Genomic DNA, 19,318 nt, shown 5'->3' with positions numbered 1-19,318 from the left:
GTGAACCTTTCATAAATCTTTACAGGCTTAACTCATGTAGCCTATTTTAACCTTTGGACTTTTCTTTTCCTTCTCCCTGGCACTGCCCCCACCCCTTGGTGGTGGTAAGGTGAGGAAGGAGGTAATATTGTTTGATATCTGTTTATTTGGTTTTAGACTTAGCACAAGCAAAATTAGTTCACATCATTGCCCAGTAGATACATACTGCCCTGAAAAGATATCGTAATCTCAGATAAATTACTACAGAGTATATAACTTCAAAAAATCCAAAATATTTGTAGAAAGGGTATAGATTAGAGAGGTAATTTCCAAGTTTGAAAATCAAATATATTTTGGTTAGATACAGAGAAGAAAGTATTTATGAATGGTAGAACATAACTTGAAGTAATATCTACCTGAAGTCAAGGAAACCTGCACCACCAAGACCCTCTTACTACACATTCACACTTCCCTTCTTAAAACCTCAAAAAAAAAAAAAAAAGAATCATTCCAAGTAAAACACAGAGCTCACGTATTTTAAAAGGAAATGTCAAAAGAGTACTTGAAATGATGACCAATCCAGTAATAGCAGAACTCCGGCATACGGTCTGTGATCTTTTAAATGCAGTTTTTCATTAAAAGACACCAGAGAATCTTAGAGAAATAGCACATTTCAGGTCCAAGACAACAAAGGAATAAGACAGGCTAGGTTATCTTGGATAACTCAGGTGCCAGATTGAAGGGGCTCCCACTAGCCAAGGATTGGGGGCAGGGGTGTAAGGCAAGGTATAAAGCAGCTGATCAACTAACCTATAAATTTCACTACACTCAACAACTACAGAATACATGTTGCTTTCAAATACACAGATTTCCAAATCTGATCATATGCTGGACCAAAAAGAAAGTCTCAGATAAATTTCAATTTTTTCTTTAAGGAGAATGGATGGTCTCAAAATTAAGATGGGATGCAAGAGGGTTTCTGAATACTATCAGTGTTTCATTTCTTGACCCGGTGGTTGATTATACAAGGTCAACTGCCAGGCTTTTCAACAGTATACTGAACTCTACATTAATGTATCATACATAAATCTAAATGTCTCATCTTCACAATAAAAAATGTAATCATTCTAAGGAAAAAAATTAAAGAATTGGTGCTGAAAGTGTAGCTCTATGGTAGAGTACTTGTCTGACATAAACAAGGTCCTGGGTTCAATGGTGGGTTCAATTTTGAGTTCAGTTAGAACTCAAAATCTAAATTTATAATAAAAATCACTTTTTAGGAAGAACGTTGATTGGCCTACTAAATCTAATACAATATACTATAATATGCAAGATGATAGCTGAAGCTGGCCTCAAATTTGCAATCCTCCTGCCTCAGTCTCCTGAGTTGCTGGGATGACACCACACCCAGCTAGATCTTAACATTCTTCTATTACAGTAAGTTGATATTGTGATTTCATCTTTTGGATACATGTAGAACCACTTTTTAACTATGATCACTTCATAATACAGCTATTTAGCAATTTTGTTTGAGTAGAAGATAACTTGAGTCTTTCATGTTCAATCATACTATATAATTGAAAGTGAGATGACAAAATAAAAACAGACAACAGAAAAGAATTAAAGCCTAAAGGACGATAGAAGAATAATTTTTAATATTCTTTTTAGCATGTTTATAGATAATTATAATTTTTTTATCTTGCAGTACTAGGAACTAAATGCAGAACCTTGCATACATTAGGCAAGTACTTCAGCACTGAATAATATACACCAGGCCCACAAATAAATATAATTTTAGAATTTCAAATAGTAGCACCCCCTTCATCCATGGTTTCAATTTCCAAGGTTTCAGGTACCCTCAATCAACTGTGGTCTAAAAACATAAATGGAAAAATAGAAATAAACAATTCTTAAATTTTATATTGTGTGGTACTCTGAATAGTGTGATGAAATCTCACACTGCTCACCCAGGACATGAATCATTCCTTTACCCAGAATCCCCACAGTATATAAGCTACCTATCCAATAGTCTCTTAGATATCTCAGTTATCAGATTCACTATCATGATATCAAAGTGCTTTATGTTCAAGCAACCATTTTTTACATTATTCAAAATTTGTTTTGTTTTATAGTTAGATGTTGTTATTCATCTCTTACTGTGCCTAATTTAGAAATTAAATTTTATCATAGGTATGCATTTATAGGAAAAAACATAGTATATGTTGGGTTTGGTATTATCCACGATTTCAGGAATCCCCCGGGGGTCTTGGAATATATCCCCCAAGGATGAGGGTAGATATTATATATACAATAAACAGCCTATATTTGCTAAACTATGACAAATTACAAATATTTGGCTCTAAGAATCTAAATAATCCAGTTGGTATATAAGCAACCTATTTAATAAAAACCACACCAGAAATAAGACTTGTAATTTCCCCTCTCACCTGCCTCCCACATCTCCTCCTATAAAATATCGCTAAGACCAGACCCTGTCAAAACTTTGAACAAAAGACTACCAGAGAGGGGGATTCTAAGATGGCGGCGAAGGGAGTGCATCACCCCAGGGCGCCGCGTCACTAAGTGGGAGAAAGACGATGCAAAACGGCTGAAGGCTATCTTTGGGAAGTTCCAGTGAAATTGAGGTGCTCCAGAATCTAGTGGACAGATTTCCATCGTGCGAAGTTCGGCTCTGAGAGCTCCATTTCTCCGCACGGAGGGTCGCATAGCCTGACAGGCGATCGCCCCGCGGCTGGAGTCTGTGGCGTGCACCGGAAAAAAATGTGGCATTTATACACAATGGAGTATTACTCTGCATTAAAAAATGACAAAATCATAGAATTTGGAGGGAAATGGATGGCATTAGAGCAGATTATGCTAAGTGAAGCTAGTCAATCTTTAAAAAACAAATACCAAATGACCCCTTTGATATAAGGGGAGTAAACAAGGACAGGGTAGGGACGAAGAGCTTGAGAAGAAGATTTACATTAAACAGGGATGAGAGGTGGGAGGGAAAGGGAGTGAGAAGGGAAATCGCATGGAAACGGAAGGCGATCCTCAGGGTTATACAAAATGACATATAAGAGGAAAGGAGGGGTAAGACAAGACAATACAAATGGAAGAAATGATTTACAGTAGAAGGGGTAGAGATAGAAGAGGGGAGGGGAGGGGAGGGGAGGGGAGGGAGGGGAGGGGGGATAGTAGAGAATAGGACAGACAGCAGAATACATCAGACACTAGAAAGGCAATTTGTCAATCAATGGAAGGGTAACTGATGTGATTCAGCAATCTGTATACGGGGTAAAATTGGGAGTTCATAACCCACTTGAATCAAATTGTGAAATATGATGTATTAAGAACTATGTAATGTTTTGAACGACCAACAATAAAAAAAAAAAAAAAAGACTACCAGAAGTCAGGTGCAGTGGCACATGCCTGTACTCCCAGGGGCTCTGGAGGCTGAGACAGAAGGATCAAGAGTTCAAAGCCAGACTCAGCAAAAGCATGGCGCTAATCAACTCGGTGAGGTCCTGTCTCTAAATGAAATACAAAATAGGGTTGGGGATGTGGCTCAGTCTTTGAATGTCCCTGAATTCAATCCCTGGTGTACATACACACACACATACAAAAAAAAAAAAGACAATGAGGCTCAAAATATGGATGATTTGTTATAAACTTATCTGGCATAGATACTTTAAATGTTTTTAAACAAATGAATAAACTTGAAAATATATACTAATTAGCAGACTAGTTCTAAAAAAGGAAAAGAGAAAGTAGACTCCATTTCCCCTCTAGTGCAATGCTGTTTCTTCTTCAGTATACCCAAAATGCTTCTAGTACAGAACTGATCACACAGTATTTCTAAACACTGGTTTATAAATCTGCCTCCTCTGTTAGATCCAAAGCCCCATGATGACAGTTTACAACAACTGAGTGCCTGACAGGCATCAAGCACTATCCTAGCTCTAGAGAATCAAAGTGCATAAAACACATGATCTCATTAACTTTACATGAGGTCATAGGCAGCTTCTCATAGGAAGTGATGTTTAAGTTGAGATCAAAACAATATGAGTGGCAGTTAGCTAAGCAAAGACTGGTAAGAAATGTAGCCTAAGCAGAAAATACAAATGAACCATAGGCAGATCACTCATATATTCTTCTGTATTTCTAGTAGTGTTTCACACTGCATGGCATGTCATCAGTGACAATGGGATGACAGGGGACAAAGTGTGAGAAGAGGGAAGTATACAAAAAAATTAAGTCAATATAAGAGCAGCTCTATTTTATTCAAGTTTGTTTATTTGGGGTTTAACAACTCACATTTAAATTTACCACTTAGAGCTTTTTTAAAAAGTGAAAAATAATCCCAATGGGGGTCCATTCAGTAGCTACTTCCATTGGTCACTATCAGCTAGTATAGAAGAGAAGCAATTACAACAGGTAAAATGTTGATGTTCCTCTGCTCTCGAACAAGAAAGCTCTCAAAAGAATAATGGCTGGGCATAGTGTCGCACACCTGAAAACTCAGCTCAGGAGGCTGAGGCTAGAGGATCACAAGTTCAAAGCCAGCCTCAGGAATTTAGCAAGGCCCTAAGCAACTTAGCAAGAATGTCTCATAATCAAAAAATAAAAAGGGTTAGAGATGTGGCTTAGTAGTTAAGCACCCATGGGTTGAGTCTCTGATACCCAAAAAAAAAAAAATTAATACACTGGATAAAAGAGTAAAACATGTCAATTGCCTTACTTATCTGCCATTTTCTTCCTAAAACCATTTCTTGTACAACAGAGTCCAAATGTTCATTAAAGCCACTAAATCAGCACTTAGCATAGTGTGAAAGATAATATCCTTAACATGCCCAACAAAAACCTTGGGTTTTCACAGTAGTCAAAACTCAATTTCTAATTATGCAAACATGTTGTAACTATAAAGGGGTGTAAATAACAAGACTAATGTTTCTCCCTACAAAAAGAAGTGCATTTAAAAATGTGGTAGGAAGGAAGAGAAATTGAAAACCTTGTGTACTATATAAGTGGAATGTAAATGTAAATGTACACAGCCACTGTGGAAAACAGTACAGTAGTTCCTCAAAATATTAAAAATAGAATTACCATATTCTACCTCTTGAGTAAATACCCAAAAGACTTGAAAGCAGAGTCTCAAAGAGAGATTTGTACACTCAGATTCACAGCAGCATGGTTTACAATAAGTAAAATGTGAAAGCAACCCATCATCAGGTGAATGGATAAGCAAAGTATACCTACAACAGAATATTATTGTGTTAAAAAGGAAGGAAATTCGGACATGCTATAACCTATCTACATATGAACCTTGTGGACAAAATAAGCTTGTCATTAAAAAACGAGTACTATTGGGAGGTGGGGAGGCATGAGAAAACTGGAGGAACTTTGATTGGGCAAAGGAGAGGGAGAATAGGGAGGGTGCATGGGGCAAGAAATATGGTGGACTTTCCTGATGGACAACATTACCTTAGGTACATGTATGACTTGCACATATGATGTGACACTAAATTGTGTACAATCATAGAAATGTAAAGTTGTGCTGCAATTGTGTACAATGAATCAAAATGCATTCTGCTGCCATATATACCTAATTAAAATAAATTAATTGATTTAAAAGAAAACAAGTACTAGATGATTCCACCTACAAAAAGGTAAAAAGTATAATAGTGGTTGCCAGGAATTTGAGGGAGAGGTGAGTAGGAAGTTATTGCTTAGTGGGAACAGAGTTTGCAAGATAAGAAGAGTTTTGAAGAAGGAAGGTGCTGATTATTGTTCAACAACATGGGTGTGTAGTTGGCCCTCCATATCTACAGGTCCCACATCCACAGTTTCAACCAAATGTAGATTGAAATTTTGGGGGGAAAGCAAGTATAGACATTTTCTCTTATTCTTTGAACAACAAAGTACAATAATTATTTATATAGCATGTATATTATGTTAGGTTTTTCAGGTCATCTAGAGATGATTTAAATCATATAGCAGGATGTGCATTAGTCATATGTAAATACCATGCCATTTTATATAAAGGACTTGAGCATCTGGAGGTTCTACAACCAATCTCCTGCAGATATCAATGGACAACTGGTCTTAATACCACAGAACTGCACAATTAAAAACTATTATGATGGTAAATTTTATGTTATACGCATTTTGCCAATATTAAAAACCTAAAAATAAAGTGTAAATTTTTCCTATTTAGAAATACTATAATTAAAGATCAGATTCAACACACACCAATTTGTTTCAAAGAAAACAAATTAGTCTGGTTCCATTTTAAAAGAAATTAATTATAGCAATAATTAATTTAATATAATAACATGACCCCTTTCCATGAAGTAGTTATTCATAATGCATCATTTAATTTTTTAAATATTTTTTTAGTTGTAGATGGACACAATATCTTTGTTGTATTTATTTATTTATTTTTAATGTGGTGCTGAGGATCGAATCCAGTGCCTCACACATGCTAGGCAAGCGCTCTACTATTGAACTCTGTATCATTTAATCTTAATGATCTTTTCTCTCACTTGTGAGAAAATAAATCTGTCCTTCCTGTTAATAGGGTTAAATCTCAAGTCTTTCAGGTAAATTTGACTACAACTTTGCTACTTAAGGACTGCCTATTAATTAAGTAGTTCTAGAATTCAAAATTTTAATGAAAAAAAGGATGTTTACATAAAATCCATCAATAAAATGTGATATGGTGAAAGTACACAGACAAGGTCTTAAGTCAATAGTATATTTAGGACCTTAAATAATATGCATTATATAAACAATTGATTCCCCCATGCTATGACTGAATAGTTGTATCCTCCCCAAAGTTCATGTTAAAACCTTAATCCTTGATGTGATATATCAAGATGGGGCCTTTGAGACATAATTGGATTTTAAAGACCAAGCACTCTGATAGGATTAATGCTCTTAAAAAAGAAGATACACAGGGAGCTTGATGCTTCTCTAAGTTTCTACCATGTGAAGAAACAGCTAGAAGACCACTGTCTTAAAACCCGGAAGTAGGCCCTCACAGGAGCTTGACATGCTAGTGTCCTAATCTTAGATTTTCTAGCCTCCAGAACTGTAAGAAACAAATTCCTATGTTTAACTACCCCATCTATGGCGCTGTATGCAGCAGCCCAAAGAGACCAAGATATTCCCACACTCATTCACTCTCAAGAAAAAGAAAGTTTGAAATAGTGTGTTTTAAAGACCAATATATTATACCTCTTTGCTCAATTCAAAAACAAAGTAACATTTACAAATATTACAAATCATCTTACTGGAAAAGCATGACAATTCAACTTAAAAAGATTATGATGAATATAAAGCAATATGGAAGAGAGACTATGCTAGGATATTATCTTTTTTTAAGAAAACAAAATAAAATATCTAGATATTATGGTGAATTACAACCATTTAAAATATACATATAAACAACAAGGACAGATGAAATGGGGAAAAATGGCATTGGGGAGAAATAAAATTAGGGAAGAATGAAAATGTCCATAAACATCAAGTCATAACCTGAAATTAAAAACTGGCTATGAACCCAGACAACATCGAATAAAGTAGGCACAAAATAATATAAATAACCTTTCAAAGATTATAAATATTTGTTAAAAGTTATTAATTCAACTCTGCTGATCTTTTAGCATCCTATAACTACTGATGTCACAACTACAAATTTAATGTGGAAAACCAAATAAGCACATTTAAATACAAAAAAATATAAAAGGTCAGGGCTTCGCTAACTGCCTTCTATGCATCTTTGCTAACTGCTTTCTATACATCATACTAATCTTTACATACATCCTGAAAAGTGGGTGTAATATTTGGAAAGTGGTGTTTAAAAAAAAAAAAAAAAACAGAGGACAACCAGATAGTATAGGCCTCCTTATAGAAGTATATATCACTGTGAAAGATTCTCAGTAAAAGTAAATAAAAAATAAAACACATTTATATCAATCCTCTAGAACTGATTACAATTTTAAATGATACCATGGGGATACAATCTGAAAACCAACAAGGTAAACTACAAAGCAATCAGACTTCAATAAATAAAACTTCAAAGGAATATGATGTAGGAGAAATATCTGGATTAAAAGATACTCATAAGAAATAATGAAACCATTGTAGTAGATGGACCTTATTTGAATCCTGATAGAAATAAACTGTATAAAAAAAATCTCAATTAGTATTATTTGAACACTGGATGAATATGTGATGTTAAGAATTTTTTCTGAATATTTTACAAGTGTGATATCTTTTCAGGTTTATGACAACATCCTATGCTCTTAACAACTTAGAGCTGATTTACTTGAACTTCAAAATGTTTTAAAATGAAAAACTTATGAGCACAACAAAATTAACTGCAGTTCAATTAAGACAAATATTTTACTTCAAATTTTTTGGCAAGGGTGGGGAGAATGAAAATGAAATATTTGTTTAGTGCATGAAGAAATACCTGTCTTTGAAGAAGCATAAGAAATAAAAGAAAAATTGGCCAGATATAACACATTTTAAACATTTATAAAAATAAAAATAAAGAGAAAACAACTATAAGGGCAAAAATTGTAATGTACAAAGAATCTGACAGCATATAAGATCTGAAGACCACATTCATTCATTTAACATTTCTGAACACCTACTATGTGCTAACCACTGTTCTAGAAACTCAAGAACAATTAGAATAGTGGTTATTATTGTACCACTGACCACAGGTGGGATAGCAGAGACCACCGTGGAGCTTGAAATCATCTGTATCTTGCCCTGAGCAGTAGTTTTTTTTTTTGTATACACATGTAAAAATTCATAGACCTGTAAGAGTTATGCACTTTAGAGTATACAAATTGTACAACTATTTTTTTAAATACAACTGGGTTGACACTGTTGTAAACTGTTTTTATATATACTGTTTCATTTTAATTAAAAAACCTTTGAAAAAAATTGCTGGCATAACTGAAGAGTAGTATTACATGTCTCTTTATGATGACCAATATTTTAAATAGTCCAAGAGGAGAAAATGCATTAAGAACATTCCCGGGGGGCGGGGGGGGGGGGGGTGGGGATGAGGTTGTGGCTCAGTGGTAGAGTGCCTGCCTAGCACATGTGAGACACTGGGTTCAATCCACAGCACCACATAAAAAAAATAAAGTTATATATTATAAAAAAAAAGAGAACACTCCCATTAACACACAAATACTCAACTAAATCAGTAGGATCTACTCATCAATATACAACACAAAAGAAATAACTGAACTTTTTTCAAGTGTTTATTGTTCCATCAGTCACATAATTATTCTGCAAGATATCAACTATTTCCCCCTCCTTTTGTGTGTGTGTGTGTGTGTGTGTGTGTGTGTGTACATCACGGTTTGAACCCAGGGGCACTGAGCCACATCTCCAGCCCTTTTTACTTTTTATTTTGAAACTGGGTCTGGATAAATTGCTGAGGCTGTCTTTGCACTTGGGATTCTCCTGCCTCAGCTCACAAGCTGCTAGGATTACAGATATGTACTACTGTGCCCAGCAACTGTTTCTCCCTGTAGTGTCTCTCTGTAGTATCAATTTCAAAATGTTTTCCATGTACCACTAGTATATAGTTACTTGTTTTTACTCCTTCTCTATTTTAACTTTAGCTTAATTAATAAAATACACACATTTCCTTGTTTAAGTCAAAAGTTTCATTTTTTTACCACCCCCCACCCCAAGTTTCATTTTTCTAATATAATAATTCTAAAAAATAAAAAATGTTCATCAACGTACACCACCATACCAAATATTAGAAGATCCTGCCACAAAACTGTACCATGCCATGAAATGTCCATTCCCAAGGCATTTTACTTTCCCCTGTTCTAATGTAGCATGATAAGATATAAATGATATTACACACTTGCTGTCATTTAGTCAGGTCCACACCTCTATACTATTTTATATTTCTGAACCTAAATTTCCTAAGTAAAATTATGAGACTAAGATGACAGTTACTGAGATTTCCCTAAAACTCTAATATTCTACAATCTAAGAGCCTGTTTTAACTCTTGTCTAAATATTGCTGGCATCAATTACGACAATGCAAAAGAAAATAAGTTGTAAAATATCACCTCAACTTTAAAGTCCATACTAGGACCTGTCTTTTGAGTAATATATTAGCCAGGGGGTTAGGGGAATGTAAGGTAACTTAACAATAACACAGCAAATCAAAAAGTATATTGCAGCTTCTTTCAAATTCAGTGCAAATGTTTTTATCTTGCATGATCAGCATAAATACCTCCTAAAGAAAAACTGCTTCTTATATGGAATCGAAGTAGTATTTATATATAAATATTTTATCACAACTAGAATGCAAACATATTTTCAATCTTTTGATGGAAAGGCATTTTCATTTGAGTATGGATCTGTTGATTAGAGTTTCACATCATTTTCCTTGCTTAAACCACATGGTCTGAGATCTCTGCTATTATTTCCTTAGAGTGAAACAAAACTTCTAAAACACTTGCAAAGTCAGCAGTTTAGAAAATCCTAAATTTCCACCATTACTTTTCCTGTCTTTTCTAGTTATCTATCTTATCCATACTGAATTCCAAAGAAGTAATATAAACAGACTTAAGTGAATGCCTGAAGACAGCAGGGGATTGCAGTAAAATAGAAAACATTTTACAATGGACAACAAGCATGCTTTCTCTTTCCTCCACAGGAAGATACTGTCTCTCTCTATCAGACTATTTACTATACAAACATCCTTGAAAATAAAGTCTAGAACAAGTAGACAATTCTTTACTTGCAAGATAAGCAGAAATACAAGAGATTAACAGAGAATTGTCTTCTAAAAGTCTATTCATCCTGTTCTGTTTCACTCCTACCCACTAGTACACCCTGTAACATTTCACCTGTGCTATTTAAGTGTTGTTAAAAACAGATCAAATCACCAGTGATTCACAGGACATTCCTAAGGAGACTTCACTTTTACAAATGTCTGAGAATTATGATAAGCAGAATCTCTTCTACCTGGTTTTAAACAATTTGAAGAAACTCTTTGTACATAAATCATATATCATAAAGTCTCATCTTTATTCCTGAATGCTTTTTGCACTGTAGTTAACCATCAAACAAAAGCTTCAGAATTATGAAATGAATCAAGAGGCTGCTTTAGAAAGGTACATCCTAAAGTAATAGATACTTGTCAAATCAACCTGGAAAGCCACAATAGACAGAGAGTGTAAGAGAAACATCCCCCACATGCTATTCTTTAAGTCACCTCAGCCAATAAAAGTCCCATATAGGCCTAAAAATTGATAGCAACTTTAAATTTCACTACATATTCTCTTCTCTCCAACCTTCTTGAGTTATGCCACAATCTTATACCAGAACCACAAAAAAGGCCAAGTCTAAAAAGTTAATAATGTGGTCTTCCTCTCTGAAAAAGCAGTATGAAGTTATTATATCACTACTTCATTTCAATCTTAGCTGTTTTTTGTAAATAATGCCAGGCAAGGCATGGCGGCATATCCTTATAATCCCAGCAATGTAAAAGGCTGAGACAGAAGGATCACTAACTTGAGGCAAGCCTCGGAAAAACTCAGCAATTCAGCAAAACCCTGCCTCAAAATAAAAAATAAATAAAAGGACAGAGGAACATAGTTCATTGAATAAGCACCCCTGGATTCAATCCTCAGTACCAAAAAAATAAATAAAAATCAATAATGCCTGAGCTCAAATATCATCAGGAAATTCATATTTAATAAATATCTTAAAAGATTCCAAGTTGTTTCTTGTTTCCACCTAGGACAAAAATTTTTTTTAAGCATTTACAAACTACAATCAAAAACTAGATATTAAGGAGCATACCATAAGAAACACTAAAAATAATGGTGAATCTTTGACAAGTGAAAGTTAAAAATTTTAAATTTGAATACCTAATTTTACCCTCTTAAGGATCTACTACATATCTTCTACATATCTGTTACAAATCAATTTGTAGCAGATATGTAGAAACCTAATAAACTCTGAGAGTATATGTGAAATTGGAAAAACCAGCTCAAACTGTCTGATGTCGTTTGTTCTTGCCTTAGAATAGCAGTGTCATTCCAGCTCCTTATTACTTACCTACCACTACATTAAAAAGGAAATATAATCTGTTAAAAAAATTTAAGACATCATGCATTTGGCTCTGTTAAAATAGCAGTTCCACATCTAAACTTTGTACATCACATAAAGACTCTCTGTGAAGATAAGAAATGAAGAAGCTGGTGGGGGAAAGGCATAACTGAGGCTCAGGGTGAAAACAGGCTCTTTACTCAGAGGCTACTATGTCTAAAGCATAGCAGTGAAGAAGAATGGTCCTAGATGAGGCTGTGGAGACTGTCAAATAATGAGTCTGAGTTTTACTCAGTGTGAAAGAGAAAGCCAACAAAGGTTCTACTCAAGGCAGGAACATGATCAATTTACATTCTAAGAGACGATAAGATCTTCAAAAGTATCACCTCATGTAGTCATTAGGATAGCACTATAAGGCAAGTAATTTTTCATTGTAGCCTCATTTTCAAAATGAGGACACTGAGGTTCTAAGGAAGTAAAGTAACTTGCTGGCCCAATTCACAATAGCTAAACTGTGGAACCAATCTAGATGCCCTCAATAGATGAATGCATAAAGAAACTATGGTATATCTATACAATGGAATATAACTCAGCATTAAAAGAAAATAAAATTGTGACATTTGCAAGTAAATGGATGGAGTTGGAGAATATCATGCTAAGAGAAGTAAGCCAGTCCCCAAAAAACCAAAGGCTGAATGTTTTCTCTGATGAGTGGATACTGATCCATAATGGGTGCAGGATGGGGGATAGGATGAGTGGAGGAACTCTGGATTGGGCAAAGGGGAGGTAGGGGAGGGAAAGGTGAAGCCAGTAGGAAAGATGGTGGAATGAGACAGACATCATTACCCCACACTGTGTACAACAAGAGATATGAAGAGTTGTGCTCCATTTGTGTACAATGAATTGAAATGCAGTAAATTGAGGTAACATTCTAATTTATCTGATATTTGCTCCAATTAAGCAAGGTACTATCAGTAAAGGAAGAAAAATGTATTTAAGAAAACACAAGGCTGGGTGGGAAAGTTACTATAAATTACCTATTTTAAGCAGAACTATTCAATGTTGTTAAAAACAATTATAGCAATTAGATACTCTCACTTTTACTTGTTAATAGGTAACTCCCTTCATCACACAATAATAAATCTAGAACAGAAGATAAATTATCTATAAAATATGTAAGGGGCTGAACTGAGAAACCTCTCTCCCTAACCAGTCCCTTTATGTTAAAGCTGTCCAAATTGAGCAAAAAGGATAAAAGATAATCTACCTATGTCCAATAGATACGAACAATGTACGTATTTCTGACAATATTTACACCCTATCCTATAAAAAATATACCTGAGAAAGTGTAGGATTCAACAAAATCATTTTTATATTGAAAAATAAAATCAGGAGATTGTGGTAAAGCAGACATCAAATTTTCCATACATCCTTTATTCATTCGCAAGTTTATAATTTATTTCTTTAATGGTACATGCAATCCTCTACTTGATTCCAAATCTTACGCATCACCAGGTCTTTAGCATATGGATACATTTAGATATAAAATAGCTTTCTCATTTTTAAAGGTCACAATTAAAATAGTAAAATAAACAAAAAAATAGAATCACTGTACTAGAAATATAACAAGATTGGGTCAATATTCTCTTGTATTACAATGTTCTGTTTTCTTCCCTTCATTAAATTATTACTTGTTTTTAAAAATCAGAAAACTAAAATGTTTCACTTCTTAGAGGGATTTTTTTAACCTTTAAAATTATCAATTTTTTATAAAATTCACAAAGGGAAAGCTTTTAGTTTATATTCCAGTCACTTCCAGTTATTCTGACTAATTAGATTCCTGTAAGTCATATTATAGGATAGTAACATGGGTATAAACAATAAATTGTTATACTGAATGTTTTAAAGGATGTATTTAATTTTTCTAAGTCATTAAATTAACAGTGACAGATCTTCATTAGTAATTTCATCCATCAGATCTCAAGGGCTAGACCTGGGGCTGTAGCTCAGCACTTTCCTAGTATGCACTGGATTCGATCCTCAGCACCACATAAAAATAAACAAATAAAATAAAGGCATTCTATCCATTGAAAAAAATCTCAAGGGCTAGAAAATTCTGAATTGACAGTATTAAATAAATCCTTCTGTAATATTATTTTCACTATATTTCTAAAATAGATATTCCAGTTTTTTCTTCCACTTTTCTGGTCAGTACTTCACAGCCTCCTATCCCCTCTGTTGCCATCCAAAGATGTTTCCCCATAGGTCATCTTCTCCTCTCTTCTCACTGGACATCAATGGCTACAACTGCCATCACAGGTTGATTATTCCTAGTCCTATGACTGTTTAGCCTCATAAACCGAACAGCCTCCTGAGCAGTTCTACATTGGAAGTCCTTCTCAAACATACCACTTGACTTGTCCCAAAAGAAACTCTCATTTTCTTTATCCTAAAGGGTGCTTCTTCATCTGTATTCTCCACAGCCCAATTAGCCTTCTGGACTCTTTAACACTTTTCTTACTGCTACTCTTTACTTCAAGCCCCACCATTTAAAACTTGGCAAAAAAAAAAAAAAAAAAAAAAAAAAGTAAATAGCTTTCTTGTTTTGTACCATCTCTTATCTTTCAGAAATATATATAAATCTTATGTGGCTCCCTTCTCAAAATTATTCAAAGGCTCCTCCTCATACCATAGTTATTCCATTAAGCCTTTCCATGATCTGACACATCCAGCTACTTTGTGCTCTTATCCCCAGACATGGTAAACTATTTGAAGCCCTCTCTTACTTCTCTTCTAGTACTCAGCTCCTATTCCACTGTCTATGCCATAAAAATATTCTCCACTCTTCATTTTCCTTATGCCTACTTCTTATTCAAGATTTTGCTCAAGTATTCCCCGTTCTGGTAAAAAGATGACTTCTCCAGAATGAGACAGATTCTCCTTCCCTAGGTTCCAATAAGTACTTGATCCTAAAGTTTTTCACAAATCACAATTGTCTGGAGTTTTTACTATTCAGGGGGGTGGGGAGGAAGTCTAGATTCTCCTTTATATTTTTAGCATATGTCCTTCAATAAACTTTTTGTAACAGCCTTGTAATTTCCATAAACAACAAAGCCTATTAGTTCTTACTGGATTTTGAAACGTTGGCATCTTATGTAATACCTGGCCAAAGCAGGCACTGAAAAAAGAATTCATTAAATGGATAAAGGAAAAAAGAAAATTTTTCCTTAAAAGTAATTAAGTCTATATATTCAAATAATTTATTCAATTAAGAATATTAGTGAAAGACTGATAGAAAGCAACTATAATGTAAAGCAGAATAGGCTTCATGGACACTTAATAAATGCCATATCATATCAGGCCAAATGTATAAAGGCTGCAAGATCTGAGTTCAGCCAAAAGGAAAAAAATAGTTAATATTGTGTTATGAGATTAAAGAAATATCACATGCACTTAAAAACTACAGCAGTCACAGATTTCTGTTTTAACCTATCCAAATCTACCTCCCCTTTCTCTGATAACATGCGCCTTGAACTTTGAGGAAAGCATCCCTCCTCCAACTTATGCAATCTTGATACCACAATCTCCTCGCCTAACCAAAAAAAAAAAAAAAAAAATCAAAAAAACCCAAGTTGGCCAACGAGTCCCTTTCTATCTCACCCTGAGAAATCTGATTAATGAGCAGAGTGATCACTTAAATCAAAAATAATCAGAAAAGAATTTTCTTAATAGAGTCTCCTTTATGGAGGCTGTCTATTCTTTCTGCTCTCTAGATCCTGGAGCTGCTCAAATATCTCTTCTTTCTAAAATTCACTTTTTCAGGTCTGGGGTTATGGCACAGTGGCAGAGCGCTTGCCTGGTACATGTGAGGCACTGGGTTTGATCCTTGGCACCACATAAAAATAAAGGTATGTGTCTATCTACAACTAAAAAAACTTTTTAAATTCACTTTTTCAAGTTTGAAGAGTTGTAAATTATTTTGTTAGTCAAAGCTTCCTATTGCTTTTTCTAAAGAACTCTAAATAAATATAGATAATATTTCAGTCATTTTAAATCAAAATAGGCTATCTTTAAATAAGGAAACAAAATGAAAGTTAGTTTCAAAGTATTTTAAAATGAACTTATAAAAGCAAAATCAGGGCTGGGGATGTGGCTCAAGCGGTAGCACGCTCACCTGGCATGCGTGCGGCCCGGGTTTGATCCTCAGCACCACATACCAACAAAGATGTTGTGTCCGCCGAGAACTAAAAAAAATAAATATTAAAAAACTCTCTCTCTCTCTCTCTCTCTCTCTCTCTCTCTCTCTCTCTCTCTCTCAAAAAAATAAAAATAAATAAATAAAAGCAAAATTATTGTCAAACCTAGAACATAAAATACCCTAAATGCTACCACAAGAAAAAATACAATATCATAATATTCACTTATGTTTGCCAATGGGGTGTTTTAACCATTAAATAAAATCTATCATATAAATGTCACATGCATTTTTTAAGATGAGGTTTTCATTACAATCATAAGGAGAAAAAAAATCATCCTTAATAAGCAATGTAATCTCTACCTCAGTTTTATTTTGGATCCTATAGTACAAGGTATTTTCTTCTTCTGAAGCTCCCACTTCAGTTCTTCTTACCCACTATCAAATGAAGAATTTGTGGTCAACTACACAATTAGTACGAAGAGGAAAGACATTTCTAAAAATATCTATTTGAGCAGCTGACTGACATTTCCATTTGTCTGACCAGTATTACAATCTACTCAGTTCTTATGAAGCAAATACAGGAGTGGACACAAATAAGTGATGACACACCCTCCAAAGATACTTGACCACAATCAACCAACATCAACAACTTTAAAAGGGCAGACTCAGGTGTTCAGAAATGACACAATTAACTTCATCTCTACCTCATCATCTATGTGTTGTCTATAGTTCTAAGCTGTATCAAGTGCAAAGCTTAGAAATGTTTTTCAAAGGGTAATGTAATTTCAGTAGGAATAAAAAATATATCAAATTTTTATTATAGACCAGACCTTATTATTCACCAGAGCAAATTATTTAAAATGCACATACAAGATTCATCAACATTTCCAATATATGGGAAGTAAAGAATTAGGACAAAAAAATAAGCAGAAGAAAAGTTCCTAGCTTCTCCTTAGGAAAACACACAATATAACTAGGAGGATCAAAAATACACAGGAAAAAACAGCCATAATATGCATCGCTTTTCTCCTATTATTTTTACTATAAATTAAAGTGGTTTAAGAAAAGAAGAAAGAGAAGAGCATCCAGGTGCTATTTGGAAATCAAGAATTCTATTAATCCAAGATGGGTTTTTTTGTTTTAACTTTCACTTATACGTAGTCAGCAACTTAATTAAATGCAATTTGTATCTAACATTTTTCTTCCATTAAACATATTCCCACTAAGTACACACTATGGCAATAGCCATTAGGGTTCCTCAAACTTTTATGCAAGGCTTGGATGTTTCTGTCAAGAAAGGAAATGGAGGGGGGGAAAGGTGATTTTAAAGTAAATAAAAAGGTTTCATTTCCTGTCAAATATCAGGTTTCTACTTCTGGTACACAATTTCATTGTTGCAGCTCCAGTTGAGGATCTGCTAAAAAATAATCAGTTAACTATGCCATAATAAAAATTGCATACTACCAATGATGGTGCATCAAAAGAATACGAACTGCTGACAATCCCTTCTGATCAGCTAAAAGTATTTTGTTTCTTCCTTAATACAAACAATAGCTGCCCTGGAAAACAACAAGCAAAGTCCCTGTTGGTGGTAATGCCTACGAAAGCAGAAACTAAAAAAATACTAATAAACCTAAATAGTAAATAAATCCAGAAAATAAAAATCAATAACATAAACACAATATAAATAAAAAAGCAATGTGGCCAACCAGGTAAATACAAAGACTTTTCTTTTCTATTTTTAAAATACTATTAAGTTGGAAGGATTTACTCCATCTCCAAAACTTATAAAAATAATCAAAAAGGTGTAGTATTGACATATCACATACATCCATACCAATGGAACAGAAAAGAAATTTCAGAAATGGACCCATACACATGTGATCAATTCACATCCAACAAAATTGCAAAGATACCAAAATGGCAAAGAAAAATATTTCAATAAAAACTAGATATTTTGTGGGGCTGGGTATATAGCTCAGTTGGTAGAGTGCTTGCCTCATATGCACAAGGTCCTGGGTTCAATCCCCAGCACAACAACAACAAAAAAAAACCTAGACATAAAAACTTGGCTCTTGCATTAAACTCAAAATGAACCACAGACCCAAATACAAAAGCCAACACTATAAAACTTCTAGAAAAGAGATCCACCGAGAGACCAGCACACTAGCTTCATACAAGAGGTTCAAAGCATAGAAGTTAACTAGTGAGATCAAAATAAACACACAAAACTCAATTTACCTTTTTCTTTGACCAGGTCTGAGACGGCCCTCCCTCTGGCTCCTGCCTCGAGCCACCAGTGGGGCAGCGAGGTTTACTCACGACTAGCAGGAGAGAGAGAGAGAGAGCAAGCCAGGGAGTGGCCTTTTATTGGGGAACAAGAAATTCAGGGGAAAATTCCATTCAATGAAGGTCGAGGGGGACAGCATTCCAAGGTCAGGGTCAGTGATTGGTCTCAGGGTCAATGGTCAGTCACACCCCCACACGGATGGGCTCTCACACCTAGAGAGGGTGGGGATTAGTTCCAACACAGTTTAGCCAGAACACCTCACACCCAATCAGGGAGGTGCCCAATCACGTTCGAGAATGGCTTCCCACAAAGAGAGACAAAAATCAAGACAGAAAAAGGACCAATCTTGAAAATAATACTGAGCAAAGGTAAGACAACAATACGTACTCTATGATTTCACCTGTACAACTTCTTAAATAAACAAAAATAATTTTCAGTGCCAGAACCCAGACCAGTTATTATCTAGGGGAGGGGTGAGAGAGGAACAGATTAAGTACAAAGAGGCATTTAGGAATTTAGGGGACAATGGAAATGTTCTACATCTAAATTGTAGTAGGTACATGAGAGTGTACATTTGTCAAAATGCAACTGAATACTTTAAATGGGTACATTTTATTTTATGTAAATTATACCTGAATAAAGTAGTTTGGGTTGATTGTGTGTGCACATATATGTCATAAGAAATATTAATGGGTTGAAGGGTGGAAAGCGTGAATGACTGCAGAATAGAGAAAGAC

At 34.7% G+C, this 19,318-nt stretch overlaps 1 protein-coding gene across 10 annotated transcripts in view; it reads right to left on the bottom strand.

Moving 5' to 3' along the window:
- Window positions 1-19,318, bottom strand: part of Osbpl8 (oxysterol binding protein like 8) — a 171,644-nt gene that overhangs the window by 135,243 nt on the left and 17,083 nt on the right. The window contains exon 1 of one of the 10 annotated variants that reach the window (XM_026397000.2): window positions 16,652-16,745. The exons of 8 other annotated variants lie outside the window; for them this stretch is intronic. The gene's annotated coding sequence lies outside the window, so the exon portion shown is untranslated. Of the gene's footprint in view, window positions 1-16,267; window positions 16,288-16,651; window positions 16,746-19,318 lie in introns of those variants that run through there. One more of the 10 variants, XM_077799265.1, reaches the window with a different exon arrangement.

Source organism: Urocitellus parryii, chromosome 5 (genome assembly GCF_045843805.1).
Source record: "Urocitellus parryii isolate mUroPar1 chromosome 5, mUroPar1.hap1, whole genome shotgun sequence".
Taxonomy (NCBI): domain Eukaryota; kingdom Metazoa; phylum Chordata; class Mammalia; order Rodentia; family Sciuridae; genus Urocitellus; species Urocitellus parryii.
This window is presented reverse-complemented; position numbering and strand designations above follow the sequence as displayed.